Source organism: Budorcas taxicolor, chromosome 2 (assembly GCF_023091745.1).
Source record: "Budorcas taxicolor isolate Tak-1 chromosome 2, Takin1.1, whole genome shotgun sequence".
Taxonomy (NCBI): domain Eukaryota; kingdom Metazoa; phylum Chordata; class Mammalia; order Artiodactyla; family Bovidae; genus Budorcas; species Budorcas taxicolor.
Window position 1 is genome coordinate 80,067,863 of NC_068911.1, and position 17,373 is coordinate 80,085,235.

At 38.0% G+C, this 17,373-nt stretch overlaps 1 non-coding gene across 1 annotated transcript; it reads left to right on the plus strand.

The window, feature by feature from the left end:
* The first annotated feature begins 17,031 nt into the window (after positions 1–17,031).
* Positions 17,032–17,103, plus strand: TRNAC-GCA (transfer RNA cysteine (anticodon GCA)). Its single transcript has one exon. It is a non-coding gene; the product is annotated as a tRNA-Cys (tRNA).
* The last annotated feature ends 270 nt before the right edge of the window (positions 17,104–17,373 follow it).

Here is a 17,373-nt window from a genome sequence, read left to right on the forward strand (position 1 = left end):
GAGTGCCTTGGAAAAACATACAGATGGATCACCCCTCTGCTAGACAGAGTTGTTTCTTTGGTTGCGGAGCAGGAGATGTGAAGGATAGATAGTGCAGGCTGAGACGAGGGAGAGAAGCACATCCCTTGAAGCTCACCAGGCTGGTAGCAAAGCCCCACAGAGGAAGACCCCAAAGAGGAAGGGCACCAGGGCACACAGCTAGCAAAATGGTCTTTCAGGCAGCTTTACCAAAAAATTCCTGTGTCCCAAGTTTGAGCCAGGATGCCATGTGGACCTGATGAAGCCATACAAACAAGGATGAGGGACATCTTGGCAGTATCACGTGGGTACAATGACTGGAATAATGTACATTGCACCTTCCCTCCATTCAAATCTGAGTGCTATTCAGACGTAAATCCCAGAAACTTGGCACAATTCCAAGAGCCGAGTGTATATGTGTGTGGTGGAGTCTAACAAATATTTTGAGTTTTTTCCCCTTTTCTGCCAACCTAATAGAAGTTGACTCAATGAAGAAACATTTATGTCTTTCACTCCTGCACTCATAAACCAAGTATTGTTGTAATTACAGAGGTAGAATGTAAACATTACTGGCCTCTTTATTTTATGTCACATGTTTATCAAACTGTATCAATGGAGGAAGAAAGTGGCTATGCGGAGCACAAGTACTCTCATCAGGTAAGGTGGTCATAAAGCCAATTTCTATAGAAATGATGAAACTCTCGTCATCCTATATTAGCATCTCCAGTAACCATTTCCTTGTGAAAATGTATTACTAAATTATATTGCCTTAATCCCTTAGAAAAGGAGCCTCTCTGGGAAACATTACATATTTTATAACAATTTCCATTTAGCCCAGGCTAACACATTGAAAGTAAGACATTCTACCATGTGTATAATTAGTTGCTTCCCTGATTATTCGCTGTCATTTCTACTCACTGTTTACTCATTGATTCGTTTGTCCATTCACTTACTCACCAAGTGCCTAGCAGGCTCCCGACACTATGGCCAACACATGAGTGCCATCTGGACATGCACAAAGTCTTCAAGTACTCTGACCTGCCCTTCCTTTGTTCTTGACATGCGTCTGACCGCCATTTTCTGAGGATGAAAATCAGGCCCAGGGAACATGCCCAAGTCCCTGACAGAGCTCAAGGGTTCAGACTCCTTTCATTAGGAGAAAAGAATTCTAACTGGTGGGAGCCCCACTGTTAACCTACACCGAATTCCCAGAATCCTGTTATAGGCACTTTCAAAAAATAGAGTTTCTGTAATAATGGAAAGATATACTAACACTGTCATTCTACTCAGACTGTGAGGAGTCCTTGTAACAGCACAGGCTGAGAAGTCTCTTTGGATAAATTAAGAACCATGCTGAAACAAAACCAACAATTCAAATGTTTGAAAAGAAAAGTGCTGCAAATATTTGATGATTGTTTTCTTTAAATTAAAGACCATTTTTATTTGCTGGTTATCATGAATAATCAGAATAAGAAACTTAAAATATCTAAGGAAGAGCTATTGTTACTTTTATAATATAAATATAAAATATATTTATATTATATTTGAGCTTTGCACAATTCTAATCTTCGTCTGTTGTGTTTTTTTTTTTTTTTGGATTTTTTTGCAACCAAATCAGAACTGACTCTGAAATTCTCAGGCCTTTGTTTATATAACTTATACCAGCTGAAACATCAGCTGTGTATAGCCAAATAGTAGTCATTTATACAATAAACCTTCTAGCTGGAAGATAAAGGATGCAGAAACAAAGACAAAATTAGTCTCACAAAAAGCAATTTTAGTTGGAATTGGGAAATACAAATGGAAAAACTTAATTCAAATTTCAAAGTTGTAAATAAGAAAATCAACCCAAGAATGTTGAGAAATGGCTGAGAAAGAGACTAGACACGGAGCACACCTCAAGGTTGGGACAAATTATTTATTATAACGCACTTCCTGAACCCCAACCCTTAGCGTAGAAAGCAATTTCTCTCTTCACTCATGCTCACTCACAAACATCTATCTAAGTAGTTGCTGGGGTGCATCTTACTGGTTAAACAATCACAGAAACAATATAACAACATAACTTTCTCCATTCTGCTGAAACCACCAGGAAAACAAGATGGAAAGAGCTATGTAGCCCTTGTTCTAAGATTCCTCATCTGTGAATCAAAAAAGTGTTGAACTGATCTCATCTAAACTCTGGGCTTGCACTCAGTTCAAATTGTTGCTATGTTAAGGCATAAGCATATGATGAAGTAATCCTTTCTGAATTTAAGAAAAGATTCCTGAAACTCAGGATTCCTCAGTTTAGTAGTTTTATCTTTCTGGAGTCCTCTAGCCCCTTAGCCACATAATTGTGTCAACTCATCATGTTCAATATTAAATAAATGTACCTGAAGTAAGCATCTTTAGAAAATAAGTATTTTTGACTCTGAGAAAATCCAAGGAAACTGTTTATAAAAATTTTCTGTTATAGTCCAGTGATTACATATATTTCAAGAAGAAAAAGATCTTGACTTTCTTGGGGAAAATGTCAAGAAAATTTATAAATTGCATTAATTTACATAGAAAACTATAGATTATATACTGTTCATAATAATCCACTTTAAATATAAAGACTAAGTTTTCAAGTAAAAGAATAAACTATTAAATGCTAATCTAAGGAAACTGGAATAGCTCTAGTAATTTTGATCAAAGTAAATCTCAGAACAAGCAAGATTATCAAGGATAAAGGTGGATACTACACAATGACAAAGGAACCAATTCTCCCAGTGGACATAAGAATCTTAAATGTGTATTTGCCCAACAATAGACTTTTATGATACACAAAGCAAAAGCCTGATATATCTGAAAGGAGAATTAGACAAATCCATAATTATACTTGGAGATGTCAACATTCCTTTCTTGGGAATTGATAGAGCAAGTAGATGGAAAACCAGTAAGAATAAACATGACCCTAACAGCATAATCAAACAATTTGATGTAATTGATATTTATAAAACATTTCACTGGACAATAGTAGAATGCACATTCTTCTCAAGTACACATGAGTTATTCTCTAAGGTGTACCATATTCTGGGCAATAACAAAATTTTAACACATTTAAAATATTACAAATCATACAAGTTTGTTCTTAGACCACAACAAAAATAAACAGAAAATAATACTAGAAAGATATCTGGAAAATTCCAGAAAGATATTTGGAAATCAAAGAAATAGCTTCTAAATAACAGAAGGGTCAAAGGGAAATCTCAAGGGAAAGTTTAAATGATTTTTAACTAAATAAAAATACAAATACCAAAATTCGTGTTATGCAGCTATGCAGTGCCTAGAGGGAAATGTGCAGCATTAAATACATATATTAGAAAGCAAAAATATCTAAAATAATTCATCTAAGCTTCCAACTCAAACTAGAAGAAAGAGTAAATGAAACCTAAATCAGGCAGAAAGGACATTATAATAAATATGAGAACATAAATCAATGAAAGTTCCCTTAAGATCAGGAATAAGCCAAGGATGTCTACTTTTGCCACTTGTACAGAAGGCAGGGCCAGGGAAATTAGGTAAGGAAATGAAACAAAAGTCATCTAGATTTGAAAGGAAGGAAGAAATAAAACTATATATCTTTGTCAATGACATGACCTTGTCAAAGAAAGTAAAATGAATCCACTAAAATGCTATTTGAACATGTTCATCAAAGTTGCAGAACACAAGATCAATATACAAAAATCAATTGTATTTCCATATACTAGCAATGAAAACTCCAAACTGAAATTAGAAAAAAAATTGCATTTATAATGCCATCAAAAAGAATAAAATTGTTAGCAATAAATTTAACAAAGAAATGTGAAACTTACATTCTGAAAACCACAAAATGTTGTTGGGAAAAGCTAGACAAGACCTAAATAAAGGCATCCCAAGTTTATGAAAGCTTAATATTGCTAAGATGGCAATAGTTCCCAAACAGATATATAGATTCAAGTCAGTTTGTATCATAATTCCACCTGGTATTTTGCAGATATTGAAAGGCCATCTTAAAATCATATGAAAACTCAAGGAACCTGGATTAACCAAAACAATCCAGAGAAGGAACAACAAAGTTGGAGAACTCAGATATCCCAATTTCAAATTTTGATGCAAAGTTACAGAAGTCAAAGCTGTGTAGCAATGACACAAAGACAGTTGGTTGTCAACAAGGGTGCAAGCTAACCCAATGATAAAATAACAGTCTCTTCCACAAATGGTGCTGGGACAACTGGAGAGCCTCATAGGGAAAAAAGGTGAATTTCTGACACCATACACAAAAATTAATTCAGAATGGACCATATACCTAAATGTAAGAGCTAAAACTCTAAAATTTTTCAGAAAAATATGAGTAAATCTACATAACTGAGTTAAGCAAATCTTCTTAGATAGAACCGTAAAAACACAAGAAACAAAAGACAAACATGACAAGTGGACTTCATCAAAATTAAAACATTTTGTATATGAAAGGGCACTATTAATAAAGTGAAAATGACAACCTACAGAATGGGAGAAAATAATTGCAAATCATGTATCTGATAAGTGTCTAGTAGCCAAGATATATAAAGAACTGTTACGACTCAATAATAAAAAGAAAAACAACCCAATTAAAACTGGGCAAAAGACTTGAATAAACATTTCTTCAAAGATGATATACAAATGGCCCAACAAGCACATGAAGAGATGTTCCGCATAATTAATCATTAAGGAAATGCAAATTAAACCAGAATGAGATATCATTTCACACCCACTAGGATGGCTTTAATAAAACAATCAATGAAGTACTGAAACATGCTACAACTTGGATGAACCTTGAAAACTTTATGCTAAGTAAAAGAAGACAGGCAACAAAGGTCACATATAATATGATCCCTTTTATTGATATATTCAGAATAGGCAAAACCTTAGAGACAGAAAGTAGATTATAGAGTTGACCAGGGGTTAAGAGGAGGTGGAAATGGGGAGTGATTCCTTAATGAGTATGAGGTGTTTTATGGGGTGATGACAAAGGATCGAAATTAGAAATAGCTGGCGGCTACACAGCATTGTGAATACACTAAATATCGCTTCATTGTACTGCTAAAATGGTTAACTCTATGTTGAGAATTTCACCTCAATTTTTAAAAATGAGACAAATTGCAAAGAGATACATATGGGAGGAAACCATGAAACAACTCAAAACAATATATAAATTGTTTAGGAATACAAGCATGTCTCATTTTCAAAAGTACCTGTTATAACACTTCGCTTTTAAAAAAGACTTATGTTAGTACTTGTTTCACTAACAAAAAGAAAACTGAAGTGGGTTTTTGCTTTTAGGGAAAAAGGCAAAAAGTGAAAATAGCATTCAGTGTTTGTTTTATGAGGAGCCGTTGTAGAATGGGAGCACATCCCAAGCAGTGAGAGCGACACGGCCAAGCTCCTACCCTAGAACTGAACTCAGCATCTCAGTATCGGACCACCAGGTTCAAACTGCAGAGTCTCTGTGCTTTATCTTGATTTATTTTGTGCAAGATGTCCTAAGGTAACAGCTTCTTCTCTTTACACCATTTCTGCTTGTGAAAGGTTTCATAGGAACGGCTCTACTGTCCAACAGTGGGAGGAAACTGGTACATATATATTTGGGGAACACAGAAACTCATGAGAAAAGAAAAATGACAAAATGAGGATAGTAGTTATCTGGAGAAGAGGGAGGAAATGTGCTCCAGTGAAGATGTATATGGTCTCTGTCATACTGCATCTCTTAAAAAGGGTGGTTATCTGCATGCTTGTGCTTGCTGCATTGTTCTTAGTATCTTATTTTAAGTTTGAAATATTTAAAAATAAATACAGCTTAAGCAAATCAACTTTTAAACTTTATAATATAGGCAAAAAAAAAAAAAATTAGCCCAAAGTTTGACAAAAGTTTCACAAACTCAATACAACTGTGTAACCAGCTCCCAGATCAAGAAACAATACCACCAGCACAGTAGTACCCAGTCCCTTGCAAAGGTTATGCATTGTACTGACTTTCAACACCACACACATGAAAATATTTTTAAATAATGAACACCTCAACTGTCAGAAGAGGGTGGGGATTTGGGATAGAAACTTTCAGCTTTTCATTTTACACCTTTCTACATTGTTTGAATTTTTCTTTTTTTTTTTTTCACAACTCTGTGTGGACAAACCTCAACATTTTGACTTGAAGCTTTTCTGACTGCTGAGTCTTGATGATTTTCGTCTCTATTTCACTCTTGCTTCCCATTGCCCTTGCCACACCTCCAAACTTGTCATCACAAGAAACTGAACTCTCAAAATCAGGAGTGCCTCCATTGCAGGGTCTTGTCATAGCCAATGCCTTGGTCCTGCCATTGCCTGGGTTTTTAATCCCTTCTTTTTCCATTTCAGCAGAAGTCTGAAAGAGTCTTCTTGGAGCAAATCCTACCCCCTTGGGAAGGGAATGTATTTCAGCTTCTCTCCAAAATCACAGAACCCCTTAAAAGAAAAGTGATAGGTTATATCTTCAGAAACCTAGTAGCTGATGGCCTTGCCCAGTCACTTCAGATAAAATCATTGTGCCACATTCTGAGACCTAAGGTATTTCCTTTCTGCTGATGCTCTTCTTTTCTAAACTAGTATGCTTTCTGGAGAATCCCTTTTTCATAGAACTCCCCCATCTCTTCAACCCACTTGGGAAGTCCCTTTAGCGTCCTCATTTCTCCATGTTTTCTCCTCTTTGTAGAAACTGCTCAGATCACTTTTCCATGCCTGATCTCTAGACAGCTGATGCTTATTGGCAGTGAGAACCTGCCCCTCTGTGATAAATACCATTCTCATCTGCTTGGCAGTGGGTTTCACATAGGGAAGTGCAGGGAAAGCTGCTAAAAGCCACATATTCTAATGGGTTGCAAGGTTAACAAGCAATGATGGGAGAACACAAGATAATACATATTGGACAAATACATTCAGAGAGACAGGAATGACTTCCTGTGATACTCTGTGAAAGATGCACGTTTTGGAAAAATAGACCAACTTGAATAAAGAAGGCAATAAATTGCTTAGACTTGGTAACTGGTATCCCTTAAAAACACATAAAAGCAAAAAAAAATTTTTTCTCGAATTTCCTACTTAAAAACTTAAATTGTTACAGGATTATTTCATTGATTTTTGCCATAGTGACAACAAAGATGGCATGGAGTTCTACCTCAAAAGACCCTGTTCAAATAAGTCAGAAAAAGACAGATATCATTATGACCTCACTTATATGTGGAATCTAAAATAACCAAAGTCATTGAAACAGAGAGTAGATTGGTGATAAAGGGGTTTGGAAGTTGGGAGATAGTGAAGGACAAATAAGCCCCACATGCTGCAGTCCATGGGGTTGCAAAGAGTCGGACATGACCTAGCGACTGAACAATAATGGGTAAAGGTGATAAAAGGGGACAAAACAAACTTTCAGTTATAAGATGAGCAATTTCTAGAGATCTAATGAGCAGCATGGTGACTACAGTTCACAATACTTTATTGTATATAGTACTTGAAATTCACCAAGTTCTCACTGCAAAAAAAAACAGGTGACTATGTGAAGTGACGGATGGTGGTAATCTTTTGCAATATAAATGTGTATCAAACCCTCACCTTGTACACCTTAAACTTACACAATGTTATGTGTCAATCATATCCCAGTAAAGCTAGTGGGAGGGAAGACTCTTCTCAGAACTGTTTTTCCTGTCATTCAATCCTGTACCAATTGGTGTCCTCTTCCTGCAAGACTTTGCATCTGTTCTGAGCCACACCATGGTGTGGACGCCCTGAGGTGGGTGGGAGGGAGGAATGGTTTTCTGACATATCCTGTGTATCTACGTTTGCATGCCTGAGCATCAAACACTACTCGATTTGGAGATATACTGAAGGAAGACTTGGAGTATAGACCCAGAGACGTGGAGCAGGAGCCAGGGTGGGAGCAAGCTGAGTAAGCCTCTTGAGTCCTCCTAGTGAGAGGACCTCAGACCCGTCTGGACCACCCAGTGCTGCAAAGTCCTTCACACCTCTCCCCTAACCTAGGTCTGAACTACCATGCAGGGCAAGGGTCATGGCTTCTCCGTCACACCCGCATTCCCTGATTTGCAACAGTACCCACAGCCTCCGCGTTGTCATTCAATTCAGAGAAATCCTTTCAACAGGGCCACAAAGGTCAGAGAGAGACTGGAAGCTCTGAGGAAGGCGGAGTTCCCATTTCCTGACTTAACATCTGCCACTCAGTCTGAGGCTCCCTTTCTTCCTCTTAGCTTTAAAGAACAAAAATTATTGAATAGCCCAGGGCTAAGAGTGGTAAAAAATTTCATTACATCTTCTCTGCTATCTCTTCTCAGAATGTATTTCCTAGCCAATATTCTTGCAACAAATCATTTTTAATTTGAAAGTCACACTCCACCATAAAATGTACACAAATATTAGGAGGCTAGGCAGGGAATTGCTATGCTAAGCATATTGTAAATACAAGAACTGTTTCCCTAATGCAGAAGGAATAAATTATCAATTTATCTTCCCATGGCTGTCTCATCTGGTTATAAATGATAGCAGAGCTTTAACTAAATATAAATATTGAAGTTCATTAAATAACTAAGATTTCATCCAAAAACAAAAACAGAACCATGGAAAGCTGGGACTTCTGTCACATCTCAGTAAATACAAATAGGGTACAAATTGGTTTAAATTAAATAAAATCATATTTAAATGTTTATTGAAAGTTGATTTAAAAGAAATAAAGTAAACCCAGTGGCTTGAATAAAGACGAAAATGACCTTCTATTTTTTTCTACTTTATTGCAATTAGGAATGAAAGTAGTTATTTTCTTCCAAATAATTGCTAAGATTCAATGGTGTTTAATTCTGCAAATTATTATTATTTGAATGCCACTTTTCATAGACTGAATTAGGAAGAAAGAAAGGTATTTTAGGGTTTACTTTCTGCATCCTTAGGGAAACTAGTCTGAAAGATAACCCACAAGTGAATTTGAATAAAGGGAAATCAGTAGCTTATGTTTCTGAGTATGACCGTGCATGTGAGTGTGTGTAATGTACATATTTATGTTAGGAATAGGTATATATAATGGCTTTCCAGGTGGCTCAAGTGGTAAGGAATCTGCCCGCCAATTGCTGGAGATGCAGGAGACATGGGTTCGATCCTTGGATCAGGAAGACCTCCTGCAGAAGGAAACAGGAACCCAATCCATTTTTGTTGCCTGGGAAATCCCATGGACAGAGGAGCCTGACAGGCTACAGTCCACGGGGTTCCAAAGAATTGGACATGACTGAACACCCAAGCATGCAGGTGTATATGAATAAATGATCTCTGCCTCCCCCTGCATGTGAGTGAGCTGAGATCCGGAAGAGACCAGTGGTGCCCACACAGTGTGCAGTGGGGCCCTCAGGTAGCCCTTTACAATGCAAATTTCATCATTCAGTTTTCTCTTAGCTTCTTTTTTCTACTTAACATTTAATATTTTTAATAAAAAGTGTCAAAGTTAAGTAGAATTCATATAAAAAAATCTAATGCACATTGGATTCAATAAGTTATAGATCCTTTGCCCTCAAGTGAATGAGACAGTGACCAAGCTTTCATGGAAACAACAAAGCCCAACTCAGAGAGACCCACATTTTAATTTGTTTTGATCGTCTGAAAGATGTTTCACATGCATACAGAGTAAGAGGGTGGGAAGAATCCTAGAGGTAGAAACTTAATCATAGCTGGAGGATCCCAGGTGAGTCCTGGCCACCCCAGGTCTCAGATTTCTTGTCAACAAAATAAAAGGATGGATTGGCAAATACCAGGTGGATTACTTACCCTAAGCCTTTATGAAAGGTGGCAAAATCAACCAGCAAGTATCAATTACTGTTGAGAAAGAAAAACGGAAGGATCAGAGACAGAGAAGCAGTCCTGGATGTCAGGTATGAGGGATGAGGTGAGGCTATAAACAGGCAGATGAGTCACAGGGTTGTGGAATGGATGGAGGGAGCAACTCTAGGACAGAGAACAAGAGTTCTGATTTTCTGTGGCCCTGGCTACCTAGCACAGAGGGCTCATAATATTTGTACCAATTCCCACATCCTCCTTGAAACATTTGGCCAATGTAAACTGTTACAAAGTCTCCCAATAAAAGTAGAAAACACTGACCTTAGGATCCACTAATTCACAATAACATGCTACCCTCATCTTTGATCATTTTGTGTATTGGTTATCTAACATTCTCTATGTGAATTTTTTTGGTCTTTCCCAATTGGATTACAAGCAAACCACAAATAAAGGTTGTATTTTACACTAGCCAGTTATTAGGGTGCTTCATAAAGCTATTTCATAATAGGCACTTAAATATTTCTTTACAAATGACTAAAGAGATGAATGAAAAGACAACTTGCAAAATATAATTCAGTCATTCATCCCATTCAAAATCCAATCATACATTTATTGTGCACCAACTGTGTGTCAATCGTTGGTTTATATGCAGAAGGTAAAGAAATAAACAAGAAGGGAAAAATTTCTTGCCTAAGGACCTCACCTATATGGAGCACGTGGTCAAGTAAACATACTGTTGTGATGAAATGTGACCAGGGTCATACCTGGAAGTAGTAGGAATGGAGAACTAGGAGTGTCTAGTTTCTTCCTGGGGAGACCAGATGGGGTTGTCAGGGAAAGCCTCACAGGGGAGGTAACATTTTCCTCCCTAGTTTTGAAGAATAATTAGGAGTTTTCCAGAAGGACAAGGAATGGAAGGAATTTCACAGTATGTGATACAACTCATTAAGCACGTCTCTGTCCCACAATTCCTGTGTTTCAAGTGGTGAAAATGAGGTTGCAAAACAAACAATGGCCTAACTAGGAAGGGTCTTACATGCCATAATAAGAAGTTAATTGTCATTTCACAGGGCAGTGATTCCTAAACTTTTGACTTTTACAGACCAGTAAATTTCAAAGACATTTTAAGATTACCGAGTCTTTACTTGTCCAATTGAGTCATTTTTTCTCAAATTTGCATTTACAAATACCAGCATTTCATAAAGGAAAGGAATTTTTTAATGTCAAAAAATATATAAAGAACATAATCCCAGCAAATATCCTTTAAATGAGTAAATTTATTCTATGAGAAAGAAACTCCCAATAATCATCTTTGCTTCTCCTTTAACCTCAATATGTTAAAACTTTTATCACAGATTAGAGCTTATTTAATGAGCTTGAATCCTAGAACCTCAGATATAGCTAGTGAAGAACTAATGAAAAACTTCAAGTAAGAGAATTAAGCAAACTTCCTTTTTTCTAAATAAAAATAACTCTTATATTTCATTGGAACCATTAGCCATGAGTTCCACATGTATTTTTTTTAAATTTCATATAATCGCCTGCTTCATTGTCTTAACAATGTGGGGACCAGGATGTCAGAGGGGCATTAACAGTGTGGTGATAGCTATATCGAGGGCAGGACACCCAAGAGACTTCATATGTGGCTTCAGGTTTCACATTTGCTGCTAAATTTCCTCACCAAGGCAAAGAAAAGCATTCCAGAAAGTCACATCAGACTCCTCAGAGAATGCTATACTTAAGTCATTCTGAAAATAATTTGAAAATTTTAAGTAATTTTTAGACTTAAATCTGGATTGTTATACTCCCAGATCAGCTTGATTTGTTTGTTGGTTTGTTCATTTATCCCATTAATTCCACAGAAGAGCCCAAGTAGCCATACTTCAAGGGATCTTGTATTTTTATGATTAATGGTGACATGTAACCCCAAATCAAAGAAATGCTAAGTGATGGATGAAATTCTAAAGCTTTACAAGTTCAGTCCACTTGGAATTCACATCAAAATGTACAGAGGCATGTCCCAGGCTCATGCTGAAACTGCTAAATTGGGCAGTAAATCTCATGAGAGTTCAGCACATGAAATCTCTGGTATTTCCTGCTTTTAATTTGTCTAGAAATACTTCAAGGATAGCTTTTCTTATCATGTTTCAGAACATGCCCTTGTAAAACAGAGACACATAGAAGAGATTAGGTTTGCGTTAATAATGTTGCTTCAAATTTGGCTCAAGAATAGTTGTTATAATAAGACCAATTAGTGTATCCCTTAACCAAAGGGAAATGGAGCCCTCATCACAAAGAGCAGGAAGCTACTTGGTAAGGCAATAAAAGACATTTTTAATTTAAAAAGAAAATAAAGGTATTCACAAATCCTAAGTTATATAATATAGCAGAAATTCAGAGACAGAAACACCACTTCAATTGGAAGAACTAAGAAGTTAACCCCCAAAGTTACCAAGCTCTTCATATTCAGCTTACAACAGTTTCTTTTAAAAATCCTTCCCACCCTCTATCTTCCTTTCTCCACTTGGACACCTAAAATGTCAAATTTTATTGACTCAGAAAACTATACCTGGTATCCCGAAGTGGTATGCACTCATTTTTCTTTGTCCAGCGGCTTATTCCTTTGAAAGGACGCATCAGCAATCTGGAAACATGCAATGAGAGATATGAGATGAGGAGTCAATGACAAAGCGCCTCTGCATTCATGTTGCTAATGTGCTTGACTGACTAATATGCTTAACTTCCATTTTTTCAGACACTATTGGGATATAACCTGGGGTTTGGCAAACAGGTGCTATTCTTTCCGATATGGCACTGGTGCTAAGACTAACTTTGCTTACAAATTCTTTCCATCTGCCTCTCTAATCTTAGAAAAGTTTTGAAAGGCAAAGTGTATTCTACCTATGCAATGGTTGTTTGGGGTTTTAAGGGAATTTTCATCTTCCCATAATTAACCTGCTCCACCAAATCAATATGATATCTTTTACCCATAAAGCTAAACACAAAGATTATTTTTCTTGATGCTCTGATTCTTATCCCGATGGCCTTCTGACACTTGAATCCCAGATTGATCAGTTCTATAGGAGGTCATTTACTTTGATTTGTTGTTGCTTTGTCGCTAAGTCTTGTCCAAATTTGTGACCCCGTGGACTGCAGCACTCCAAGCTTCCCTGTCCTTCACTATCTCCCAGAGTTTGCTCAAACTCAAGTCCATTGAGTTGGTGATAATATCTAACAATCTAACATGGGTTCCATCCCTGCATGAGGAAGATCCCCTGGAGAAGGAAATGGCAAAACACTCCAATATTCTTGCCTGGGAAATCTCATGGACAGAGGAGCCTGGGAAGCTACACTCCATGGGGTCACAAGAGTCAAACATGACATACTGACTAAATCACCAACTCAAGAAGATTCTTGAATAATTTTTTATCTTTTACAATAGGAGAGCCCACATTCAAAACTCTATTTTGGGATGAGAGGGAAGATTGGGGATACACACACACACATATACACATGCACAAATGATTTTTCTAACAGAGTCGTACATTTGTTCTAGGCAAGCCCAGTGCTGTACTTTCTATTCAGTTCAGTTCAGTTCAGTCACTCAGCCGTGTCTGACACTTTGCGACCCCATGAATCGCAGCACGCCAGGCCTCCCTGTCCATCACCATCTCCCGGAGCTCACTCAGACTCACATCCATCAAGTCCGTGATGCCATCCAGCCATCTCATCCACGGTCGTCCCCTTCTCCTCCTGCCCCCAATCCCTCCCGGCATCAGAGTCTTTTCCAATGAGTCAACTCTTCCCATGAGGTGGCCAAAGTACTGGAGTTTCAGCTTTAGCATCATTCCTTCCAAAGAAATCCCAGGGTTGATCTCCTTCAGAATGGACTGGTTGGATCTCCTTGCAGTCCAAGGGACTCTCAAGAGTCTTCTCCAACACTACAGTTCAAAAGCATCAATACTTCAGCGCTCAGCCTTCTTCACAGTCCAACTCTCACATCCATACATGACCACTGGAAAAACCACAGCCTTGACTAGACAGACCTTAGTCGGCAAAGTAATGTCTCTGCTTTTGAATATGCTGTCTAGGTTGGTCATAACTTTTCTTCCAAGGAGTAAGCGTCTTTGAATTTCATGGATGCAGTCACCATCTGCAGTGATTTTGGAGCCCAAAAAAATAAAGTCTGACACTGTTTCCACTGTTTCCCCATTTATTTCCCATGGAGTGATGGGACCAGATGCCATCATCTTCGTTTTCTGAATGTTGGGCTTTAAGCCAACTTTTTCACTCTCCTCTTTCACTATCATCAAGAGGCTTTTTAGTTCCTCTTCACTTTCTGCCATAAGGGTGGTGTCATCTGCATATCTGAGGTTATTGATATTTCTCCTGGCAATCTTGATTCCAGCTTGTGTTTCTTCCAGTCCAGCGTTTCTCATGATATACTCTGCATAGAAGTTAAATATGCAGGGTGACAATATACAGCCTTGACGCACTCCTTTTCCTATTTGGAACCAGTCTGTTGTTCCATGTCCAGTTCTAACTGTTGCTTCCTGACCTGCATACAGATTTCTCAAGAGGTAGGTCAGGTGGTCTGGTATTCCCATCTCTTTCAGAATTTTCCATAGTTTATTGTGATCCACACAGTCAAAGGCTTTGGCATAGTCAATGAAGCAGAAATAGATGTTTTTTTGGAACTCTCTTGCTTTTTCCATGATCCAGCGAATGTTGGCAATTTGATCTCTGGTTCCTCTGCCTTTTCTAAAACCAGCTACTTTCTATTGGTATAATGCAAAACAATGCCTCTGGCTCCGCCTCTATCACTTTTCTCACCTGCTCAACCAGGATTATGCCTATTATTCTTACTTTGCCCCAGCTTACTCTGCATTAAGGACTGGAACTTGCCCAAGTCATGATAAATAGCCGTTTCTGGTGCTCAGAGGAACTTGTGGAGCGTATTAACCTTCTGTACTCCACCTTTCAGTGCCTTTGCTCCCTGGAGTTGAACCAAAAGGTATAACAGGTTACTTACTGAAAGCTAGACCTTGGCCCTAGTTGGTTTCTTAACTGTTCTATGGAAAAGACATATGCAAATCTCTTGCTGGCAAGACAGAAAGTGTCTCAGGGTAAGAAGGAGCTAGTGGTCTTCACATGAGGCACTTTCCTGTTTTGTGGGACTGGAAGCTTATACAATTTGGAAGGCCACTTTTAACAAGAATAATATAAAATTACAAACACAAAATCAGGTAAATTTTAGAATGAGAGAAGCAATCACAAGAAATTTAGAGAGTCTTGGCGATTTTCTGGGAGCTCTCTTGCCAGAAATGCTCATGCAAAAGGTTTCCAGCCACTATCTGGCTGCTTCTTCCCAATCCAAACATGACTGGCCCCTGCCAGTATCCTCTGTACCTCCTACAAGTGAGAGGCTCTTTATCTTCTTGTGAAGAAATCGTCAGCAATAGTATATGATTGTTTTCAGTGTTTCTCGACTTTTACAAGAGTTTGAGTTTGGGGGACGGGCAAACAACTTGAATTGAGAACACTGACTATCGAAGCTCCTTCAGAATTTTATGAGCATACTACCTACTGTAAGAAAAAGACGGCAGGAAAGCCACTTGACCAGACAGTTAACAACTGCCAAACAGATGAAGCAAAGAGATTTTGACTTCGCTACCAATATAACAACCATTTTTGAATTTAATAACCATTTTATTGCTTAACTATCTTTTGAGAGCCAACCTTCCTGTTAGAGAGATTATAAAATTAACAATTGCTGTACACCTAGTAATCTGGTTTTATTATGAGAGTCTAGTTGTGGTTTTAATAAAGTCTGGCCCTGGTACACAAATATTACCACAAAGAAGGACCTCACTGATTCTAAAAGCTAAAACCAATCATCCTACAACCAAAGTTATATATTGTTAATAATTCTCCCCAACTTGTAAATGGTTTATGGCTACTTATTTCCACATAGCAAATCTCTCAAGTTACTTACTTTGAAACATGTTTTGCAAAATATTTGTTTCAGAAAATATACCAAGAAGCTACAATTATCAGTACCCAGGAACAATAATAACAACAAAAAAACCCCATCAAGATGAGTACTGGATACAAATCATTGCAGATTTATGAAAAAAGATTGGATTTTGGAAACATGTTTGTTTGTACATCTGGGTACATTCAAAATTGGCTTTAGTGAAGCTTCTTGGATTTGCCAGTGAGAGTTCCTTGGTATCATAGGTGACTATGAATTCCAGCATGTATCCTTGTGAATTCCTTAATTTTCATAGAAAGAAGTCTGCCCACCTTTACAACTCACACATCCACAGAGACTTGGCTGAATGTTAAGCCATGTGGTTCTTCCCCTATATATATATGACCACCTCTACCAGGCTGCCTGAGACTGACCTGGTTTTAGCACTAAAAGTCCTACATCTCAGAAAACCCCTCAGTCTAACTAACAAAAACCAGGAAGTTAATTACCCTTCTTACATGAAAACATGGACGTGTAATATCATTAGTCCTCATTGCTGCTGGGTATAAAAAATTCAGATTGAAGCTAGGTTCTTAGCCTAGAATTCCCAAATTCTTAGAAAGTCCACAGCTTCTTGAAATTGTAGTTAAAGTGTGGTACACACGTGCATTTTCTATTGGAAGACCTACAGTTTTTATCAGATTTTTAATGTAGTTCATCTAAAAAATTAAAGAAAGTATATCTGTGGAGGGTTGCCTGGAGTGTGACCCATCATTTGTCTAGATGTTCTGTTTTGCTTCGCTGCACTTTGGATGAGGCCATCAGTTATTAGGACAACCCAGAGCTGTTTGCCTCTGTAAGGAAGCTAACAAGGACATTGTTTACTACGTCATGCTGTTCCTTGTATAAGAAGCCTTGGAAGGAAATATCTGTCTTGTGTTGCTATCAAAATTCATTTTCTTCTTCTAAGTGACTTTGCTTTTTCTCTTATGGATAGATAGCTGACCGCATTTCCCTCTTGCTATTGTCTTCTAAACATCTTAGAAACAAACGTGTGGTCTGCCCATGCAAAGTATACTGTACTTCACAGTATAGACTTTTTGTGTTAAATACATCCCTGGTTTTATTTTATGTCCATGACCTTTGTCTCATATTTCTCATCTACTTTTAATATTCACTATCCTATCAATTGAGCTTCCCTGGTGGCTCAGATGGTAAAGCATCTGCCTGCAATGCAGGAGACCCAGGTTCAATCCCTGGGTTGGGAAGATCTCCTGGAGAAGGAAATGGCACCCCACTCCAGTACTCTTGCCTGGAGAATCCCACAGATGGAGGAGCCTGGTAGGCTACAGTCCATGGGGTCACAAAGAGTCGGACACGACTGAGCGACTTCACTACTACACTATCCTATCAATTAGGGCTTCCCAGGCGGCTCAGTAGTAAAGAATCCACCTTCCAGTGCAGGAGACATGTGTTCAATCCCTGGGTCAGAAAGATCCCCTGGAGAAGGAAACACCAACCCACTCCAGTATTCTTGC